This window comes from Trachypithecus francoisi, unplaced genomic scaffold (assembly GCF_009764315.1).
Source record: "Trachypithecus francoisi isolate TF-2019V2 unplaced genomic scaffold, Tfra_2.0 Lachesis_group11, whole genome shotgun sequence".
NCBI lineage: Eukaryota > Metazoa > Chordata > Mammalia > Primates > Cercopithecidae > Trachypithecus > Trachypithecus francoisi.
In genome coordinates, this window is record NW_022681456.1 from 80,908,032 (window position 1) to 80,917,338 (window position 9,307).

A 9,307-nucleotide genomic window follows, 5' to 3' on the forward strand; every position below is an offset into this window, starting at 1 on the left:
CTCCTGGGGGCGGAGCTAGGCGGAGAGCGCTAGAGCGGGCGGGGCCAGCTGCTGGGCAAAGTCCCAGGGACACCGAGAAGAAACTTTGCCCTTGCTCTCTACTAGTCATGGTTCACTGGGTGCAATACCTTGTAAAGTGAATACACTATGGTAAGTGTTGTAATACAGATATAGACAGAGTTCTCGGTAAGGGCAGAGGAGCTACTGAGTCCTAGCCCCAAGCCTCAGTGTTCCCGGCTCCCTCTTACACTCGCAAGGGAAGCAAACAAACATTCTTGGGGAAAATACAGAGATTTCATAATCTCTCCCAGGATTCTCTCTCTCAATTGCATAGCTCCGCCATCTGTCAAGAAGCCTAAACCAGAAACCAAGGAGGTTGTCCGTGATCCCTCTGTCTCCTTCACCTCCCTTACCCCAAATTATCAGTTTTGTCTCTCAAATACAAATGGAATCTCTCCACTTCTCTCCGTCTTTCCTGAGACGGAGTCTCGCTCTGTTGCCAGGCTGGAGTGCAGTGGTGAGACCTCGGCTCACTGCAACCTCCGCTTCCCGGGTTCAAGCGATTCTTCGCCTCAGCCTCCCGAGTAGCTGGAACTACAGGCGCGGCTAATTTTTGTATTTTTTAGTAGATGGGGTTTCACCATGTTGGCCAGGATGGTCTCCATCTCTTGACTTCGTGATCTGCCTGCCTCGGCCTCCCAAAGTGCTGGGATTACAGGCGTGAGCCACCGCGCCCAGAATTTTTTTTTTTTTTTTTTTTTTAAAGAAAACAATACAAGTGGCCAGGCACTTTGGCTCATGTCTGTAATCCAAGCACTTTGGGAGGCCGAAGCTGTCGGATCACGAGGTCAGGAGTTCGAGACCAGCCTGGCCAATATGGTAAAACCCCGTTTCTACTAAAAATACAAAAATTAGCTGGGCGTGGTGACATGTGCCTGTGATCCCAGCCACTTGGGAGGCTGAGGCAGGAGAATCGCTGAACCCGGGAGGCGGAGGTTGCAGTGAGCCGAAATCATGCCACTGCACTCCAACCTGGGTGACAGAGTGAGACTCCGTCTCAAAAAAAAAAAAAACAAAACCAAAAAAAACACACAATACAATTAACAAACTTGACCTAATGAACATACATTGAACCATGCTCTCAAAACTTAACGACTGCTAATTCTCCTTAAGCATGCTTACAGCATTTATAAAAATTGGTCACATTCTAAGTTAAGCATGTCTCAACTGATGCAATTCAATTTTGAAAGAACTGTTCAATACATATTCCCTGACCACGATGTAAAATATAAGCAAACATACAGCTAGATTTTCTTTTTTAGAAAAAAAATTGTTTAACTGTCATCCAGGCTGGGCACAGTGGCTTATGCATGTAATCCCAGCACTTTGGGAGGCCGTGGCTGGAGGATCACTTGAGGTCAGGAGTTCAGGACCAGAATGGGCAACTTAGTAAGACATCATCTCTACATCTCCACAAAAATAAAAAATTAGCCGAGGGTGGTAGTGCACGCCTGTAGTCACAGTTACTCAGGAGGGTAAGGTGGGAGGATCGCTTGAGCCTGGGAGGCAGAGGTTGCAGTGAGCCCAAATCGCACCACTGCACTCCAGCCTGGGTGACAGAGCAAGATTCAATCTCTAAATAAATAAATAAATTGCCTTAAAATAACCATGGAAAGAATAAGCCATGATGGAAATTAAATACTTAGAAATAAGTAGGCGGGCACGGTGACTCATGCCTGTAATCGCAGCACTTTGGGAGGCCGAGGCGGGTGGATCACGAGGTCAGGATTTTGAGACCATCCTGGCCAACATGGTGAAAACCTGTCTCTACTAAAAATACAAAAATTGGCTGGGTATGATGGCACACGCTGTAATCCCAACTGCTCCGGAGGCTGATACAGGAGAATCGCTTGAACCCGGGAGGCAGAGATGGCAGTGAGCTGAGATGGTGCCACTGCACTCCAGACTGGCAACAGAGCAAGACTCTGTCTAAAAAAAAAAAGGAAGGAAGGGAGGGAGGGAGGGAGCGGGCCGGGTGTGGTGGCTCACGCCAGTAATCAACACTTCAGGAGGCTGAGGCAGACAGATTGAACTCTTGAGTCCAGGAGTTCAAGACTAGCCTGGGCCACAGGGGAAACCCTATCTCTAATACAAATATTAGCCGGGCATAAAAATACAAAAATTAGCCGGGTGTGGTGGCTCACACCCAGTTGTCCCGGCTACTCAGGGCTGGGGTGGGAGGATCTCTTGAGCCTGAGAGGTGGAGGTTGTAATGAGCCAAGATCATGCCACTGCACTCCAGCCTGGGCAAAAGAACACAAAAAGAAATAAGCCATAATGAAAATATTAGATCCAAAATTTGTGGGATATAGGCAGAACATGGTGGCTCATGCCTGTAATCCCAGCACTTTGGGAGGCCGAGGCAGGTGGATCACATGAGGCCAGGAGTTCGAGATCAGCCTGGCTAGCATAGCGAAACCCTGTCTCTAATATACAAAAAAATTAGGCCAGGCAGGGTGGCTCATGCCTGTAATCCTAGCACTATGGGAGGCTGAGGCAAGTGGATCACAAGGTCAGGAATTCAAGACCAGCCTGGCCAACATGGTGAAATCCCATCTCTACTAAAAATACAAAAAATTGGCTGGGCGCGGTGGCTCACGCCTGTAATCCCAGCACTTTGGGAGGCCAAGGCGGGCGGATCACGAGGTCAGGAGATTGAGATGATCCTGGCTAACATGGTGAAACCCCATCTCTACTAAAAATACAAAAAAATTAGACGGGGCCGGGCGCGGTGGCTCAAGCCTGTAATCCCAGCACTTTGGGAGGCCGAGACGGGCGGATCACGAGGTCAGGAGATCGAGACCATCCTGGCTAACATGGTGAAACCCCGTCTCTACTAAAAAAAATACAAAAAACTAGCCGGGCGAGGTGGCGGGCGCCTGTAGTCCCCGCTACTCGGGAGGCTGAGGCGGGAGAATGGCGTAAACCCGGGAGGCGGAGCTTGCAGTGAGCTGAGATCCGGCCACTGCACTCCAGCCTGGGCGACAGAGCGAGACTCCGTCTCAAAAAAAAAAAAAAAAAAAAAAAAAAAAATTAGACGGGCGTGGTGGCGGGCACCTGTAGTCCCAGCTACTCAGGAGGCTGGCGCAGGAGAATGGCGTGAACCTGGGAGGCAGAGCTTGCAGTGAGCCGAGATCACGCCACTGCACTCTAGCCTGGGCGGCAGAGCGAGACTCCGTCTCAGAAAAATAAATAAATAAATATATATATATATATATATAGTGTGTGTGTGTGTGTGTGTGTGTTTAGTAGAAATGGGGTGTCACCATGTTGGCTAGGGCAGTTTCAAACTCCTGACCTCAAGTGATTCACCCACCTTGGCCTCCCAAAGTGCTAGGATTACAGGCATGAGCCACCAGGCCTGGCCTGTTATTTCTTGACTTTTTAATAATCAGCATTCTGACTGGCATGAGATAGTATCTCATTATGGTTTTGATTTACATTTCTCTGATGTTCAGTGATGTGCTTTTTTTCATGTTTGTGGGCTGCATGTCTTCTTTTGAGAAGTGTCTGTTCATGTCCTTTGCCCACTTTTTAATGGGATTTTCTTTTCTTGTAAATTTGTTTGAGTTTCTTGTAGATTCTGGATATTAGACACTTTGTCAGATCATAAAAATATTCTCCCATTCTGTAGGCTGGCGGTTTGTTCTGATGTTAGTTTCTTTTGCTGTGCAGAAGCTGTTTAGTTTAATTAGATCACATTTGTCAATTTTTGCTTTTGTTGCGATTGCTTTTGGTGATCTCATCAAGAAATCTTTGCTCCTGCCTATGTCCTGGAGTGGTATTGCCTAGATAGTGTTCTTTTTTTGTTTGTTTGTTTGTTTGAGACGGAGTCTCGCTCTGTGGCCCAGGCTGGAGTGCAGTGGCCGGATCTCAGCTCACTGCAAGCTCCGCCTCCCGGGTTTATGCCATTCTCTCGCCTCAGCCTCCCGAGTAGCTGGGACTACAGGCGCCTGCCACCTCGCCCGGCTAATTTTTTGTATTTTTTTAGTAGAGACGGGGTTTCACCGTGTTAGCCAGGATGGTCTCGATCTCCTGACCTCGTGATCCGCCCGTCTCGGCCCCCCAAAGTGCTGGGATTACAGGCTTGAGCCACCGCGCCCGGCCAATAGTGTTCTTTTATTTTGAAATAATTTTAGACTCACAAGAAGTTGTAAAATTTACCTGGCATCCCCAGTGATAGTATCTTACATAACAAAACTGCGTTTTGGCCGAGTGGGGTGACTCATGCCTGTAATCCCAGCACTTTGGGAGGCCGAGGCTAGTGGATTCCCTTGAGCTCAGGAGTTCGAGACCATCCTGGTCAACATGGTGAAATCTTGTCTCTACAAAAAATAGAAAAATTAGCTGGGCGTGGTTTTGTGCACCCATAATCCCAGCTACTCAGGAGGCTGGGGTGGGAGGATCACTGGAGCCTGGGAGACAGAAGTTACAGTGAGCCAAGATCATTCCACTGCACTCCAGTCTCACTCACAGAGTGAGACCCTATCTCAAAACAAACAGGCTGGGCGTGGTGGCTCGCGCCTGTGATCCCAGGACTTTGGGAGGTCGAGGTGGGCAGATCACGAGGTCAGGATTTTGAGACCATCCCGACGAACATGGTGAAACCCCATCTGTACTAACAATAAAAACTTAGCTGGGCGTGGTAGCACATGCTGTAATCCCAGCTACTTGGGAGACTGAGGCAGGAGAATCTCTTGAACTAGGGAGGCAGATGTTGTAGTGAGCCGAGATCACACCACTGCACTCCAACTTGGGGGTGACAGAGCAAGACTCCGTCTCAAAAAAAAAAAAGGTTTGCCTACTCTAGAAGTTTATTTTTACAAAAAAAAAAAAAAAAAAAAAACAAGAAATAAAAGAGAATAGAAGTTTATTTTTCTTTTTTCTTTTCTTTTCTTTTCTTTTTTTTTTTTTTTTTTGAGACAGAGTTTCGCTCTTGTTGCCCAGCCTGGAGTGCAGTGGTGCCATCTTGGCTCACGGCAACCCTGGCCTCCTGGGTTCAAGCCATTCTCCTGTCTCAGCCTCCCAAGTAGCTGGGATTACAGGTATGCACGACCACGCCTGGCTAATTTTGTATTTTTAGTGAACACAGGGTTTCTCTGTGTTAGTCAGGCTGGTCTCAAATTCCCGACTTCAGATGACCAGCCCGCCTCTGCCTCCCAAAGTGCTAGGATTACAAGCATGAGCCACTGCACCCAGCCCAGGTTTCTAAAAAGTGTATTTACATGCCTAATACATCTCTAGGAGCATGAAATCACTACTCGTGGGTATATCATATTAGGCAAACACTGGATTTGGTAAACTCGTCTTCACAATTGGGACTTTCATATTTTATCATTTTATCACAAAATCATGGAACTATAGGGTTGGAAATGACTTAGAAAAACATTTATTCAATTCCTGAGAAAAATAAACTTTCCTAAGAGTTCACAGTTAGGAGAGACAAGATTATAACCTATATTTTCTGGCTTTTAGCGATCTCTTATTTATTTATTTATTTATTTATTTATTTATTTATTTATTTATTTATTTATTTTGAGACAGAGTCTCGCTCTGTCACCCAGGCTGGAGTGCAGTGGTGCGATCTTGGCTCACTGCAAGCTCGGCCTCCTGGGTTCACGTCATTCTCCTGCCTCAGCCTCTGGAGTAGCTGGGACTACAGGCGCCCGCCACCACGCCCATTTTGTATATTTTAGTAGAGACGAGGTTTCACCGTGTTAGCCAGTATGGTCTCGATCTCCTGACCTCATGATCCGCCTGCCTCGGCCTCCCGAAGCGTTGGGATTACAGGCGTGAGCCACCGCGCCCGGCCTAGTGATCCCTTCTATACATACATATTACAATACATTCATTCAAAAATACTACAAGTAGAGCCGGGCGCGGTGGCTCAAGCCTGTAATCCCAACACTTTGGGAGGCCGAGGCGGGCGGATCACGAGGTCAGGATTTTGAGACCATCCCGACGAACATGGTGAAACCCCATCTGTACTAACAATAAAAACTTAGCTGGGCGTGGTAGCACATGCTGTAATCCCAGCTACTTGGGAGACTGAGGCAGGAGAATCTCTTGAACTAGGGAGGCAGATGTTGTAGTGAGCCGAGATCACACCACTGCACTCCAACTTGGGGGTGACAGAGCAAGACTCCGTCTCAAAAAAAAAAAGGTTTGCCTACTCTAGAAGTTTATTTTTACAAAAAAAAAAAAAAAAAAAACAAGAAATAAAAGAAGAATAGAAGTTTATTTTTCTTTTTTCTTTTCTTTTCTTTTCTTTTTTTTTTTTTTTTTTGAGACAGAGTTTCGCTCTTGTTGCCCAGCCTGGAGTGCAGTGGTGCCATCTTGGCTCACGGCAACCCTGGCCTCCTGGGTTCAAGCCATTCTCCTGTCTCAGCCTCCCAAGTAGCTGGGATTACAGGTATGCACGACCACGCCTGGCTAATTTTGTATTTTTAGTGAACACAGGGTTTCTCTGTGTTAGTCAGGCTGGTCTCAAATTCCCGACTTCAGATGACCAGCCCGCCTCTGCCTCCCAAAGTGCTAGGATTACAAGCATGAGCCACTGCACCCAGCCCAGGTTTCTAAAAAGTGTATTTACATGCCTAATACATCTCTAGGAGCATGAAATCACTACTCGTGGGTATATCATATTAGGCAAACACTGGATTTGGTAAACTCGTCTTCACAATTGGGACTTTCATATTTTATCATTTTATCACAAAATCATGGAACTATAGGGTTGGAAATGACTTAGAAAAACATTTATTCAATTTCCTGAGAAAAATAAACTTTCCTAAGAGTTCACAGTTAGGAGAGACAAGATTATAACCTATATTTTCTGGCTTTTAGCGATCTCTTATTTATTTTTATTTATTTATTTATTTATTTATTTATTTATTTTGAGACAGAGTCTCGCTCTGTCACCCAGGCTGGAGTGCAGTGGTGCGATCTTGGCTCACTGCAAGCTCGGCCTCCTGGGTTCACGTCATTCTCCTGCCTCAGCCTCTGGAGTAGCTGGGACTACAGGCGCCCGCCACCACGCCCATTTTGTATATTTTAGTAGAGACGAGGTTTCACCGTGTTAGCCAGTATGGTCTCGATCTCCTGACCTCATGATCCGCCTGCCTCGGCCTCCCGAAGCGTTGGGATTACAGGCGTGAGCCACCGCGCCCGGCCTAGTGATCCCTTCTATACATACATATTACAATACATTCATTCAAAAATACTACAAGTAGAGCCGGGCGCGGTGGCTCAAGCCTGTAATCCCAACACTTTGGGAGGCCGAGGCGGGCGGATCACGAGGTCAGGAGATCAAGACCATCCTGGCTAACATGGTGAAACCCCGTCTCTACTAAAAAAATACAAAAAACTAGCCGGGTGAGGTGGCGGGCGCCTGTAGTCCCAGCTACTCGGGAGGCTGAGGCAGGAGAATGGCGTAAACCCGGGAGGCGGAGCTTGCAGTGAGCTGAGATCCGGCCACTGCACTCCAGCCTGGGCGACAGAGCGAGATTCCGTCTCAAAAAAAAAAAAAAAATACTACAAGTAGAAACTGTAATACCACAACACTCCCCTTGTCTTTCTATTTATGGCCTCTCTGATGTTTGGGATATGGTCATTGTTTGTTTGTTTGTTTAAAATACGGAATGCTTCACAAATGTGCATGTCATCCTTCCACAAGGACCATGCTACTCTTCTCTGTTTTTTTTTTTTTCCTTTGTTCATTTCGATATGGAGGCTCACTCGTCCAGACTGTAGTGCAGTCTGATCTCAGCTCACTGCAAACTCCACCTCCCGGATTGAAGCGATTCTCTATCCTCAGCCCCCGGAGTAGCTGGGATTGCAGGTCTGCACCACCATGCCCAGCTAATTTTTGTATTTTTAGAAGACACAAGGTTTGTCATGTTGGCCAGGCTGGTCTCCAACTCCTGACCTCAGGTGACCTGCCCTCCTCAGTCTCCCAATCATAGGCTTATTTATTTTATTTATTTTTATTTTTATTTTTATTTATTTATTTATTTTTTGAGACAGGGTCTCACTCTGTCACCCAGGCTGGAGTGCAATGGCGCAATCTTGGCTCACTGCAACTTCCACCTGCCGGGTTCAAGTGATTCTCCTGCCTCAGCCTCCCAAGTAGCTGGGATTACAGGTGTGCACCACCACACCAGGCTAATTTTTGTATCTTTGTGGGGTTTTTTTCTGTCTTTTTTTTTTTGAGACAGAGTCTCGCTCTGTCGCCCAGGCTGGAGTGCAGTGGCGGCGTGATCTCGGCTCACTGCAAGCTCTGCCTCTCAGGTTCACGCCATTCTCCTGCCTCAGCCTCCCAAGTAGCTGGGACTACAGGCGCCCAGCACCACGCCTGGCTAATTTTTTGTATTTTTGGTAGAGACACGGTTCCACGGTGTTAGCCAGGATGGTCTGGATCTCCTGATTTCATGATCCACCCGCCTTGGCCTCCCTAAGTGCTGGGATTACAGGCGTAAGCCACTGTGCCTGGCCTAATTTTTGTATTTTTAATAGAGATGGGGTTTCACCATGTTGGCCAGGCTGGTCTCGAACTCCTGACAGGTTATCCGCCTGCCTCGGCCTCCCAAAATGCTGGGATTACAGGTGTGAGCCACCACGCCCGACCCATAGGTTTATTTTTTATTGAACATAGCCTTATGCTCATCAGCATGTTTGTACATTCTTTTCTTTTCTTTTCTTTTTCTTTCTTTCTGTTTTTTTTTTTTTTTTTTTCTCTGAAACAGAGTCTGGCTCTGTTGCCCAGGCTAGAGTGCAGTGGCACCATCTTGGCTCACTGCATCCTCCGCCTCCCAGGTTCAAGGGATTCTCCTGCCTCAGTCTCCTGAGTAGCTGGGATTACAGGCGGGCACCACCATGCCCAGCTAATTTTTGTATTTTTAATAGAGACAGTGTTTCACCACATTGGTCAGGCTGGTCTCGAACTCCTGACCTCGTGACCCTCAGCCTCCCAAAGTGCTGAGATTACAGGCACATGCCACCTGGCCCAGCTTCTTCTTTTTTTTTTTTTTTTTTGACGGACTGTTGCTCTGTCACCCGGGCTGGAGTGCAGTGGTGCGATCTCGGCTCCCTACAACCTCCACCTCCCAGGTTCGAGCCATTCTCCTGCCTCAGCCTCCCAAGTGGCTGGGACTACAGGCACATGCCACCATGACCGGCTAATTTTTGTATTTTTTGTAGACACAGGGTTTCACCATGTGGGCCAGGCTGGTCTCGAACACCTGACCTCAGG

At 47.3% G+C, this 9,307-nt stretch overlaps 1 pseudogene; it reads right to left on the bottom strand.

Moving 5' to 3' along the window:
* Positions 1-7,686: 7,686 nt before the first annotated feature.
* On the bottom strand, positions 7,687-7,787 carry LOC117091182 (annotated as a pseudogene).
* Between the last annotated feature and the right edge of the window lie 1,520 nt (positions 7,788-9,307).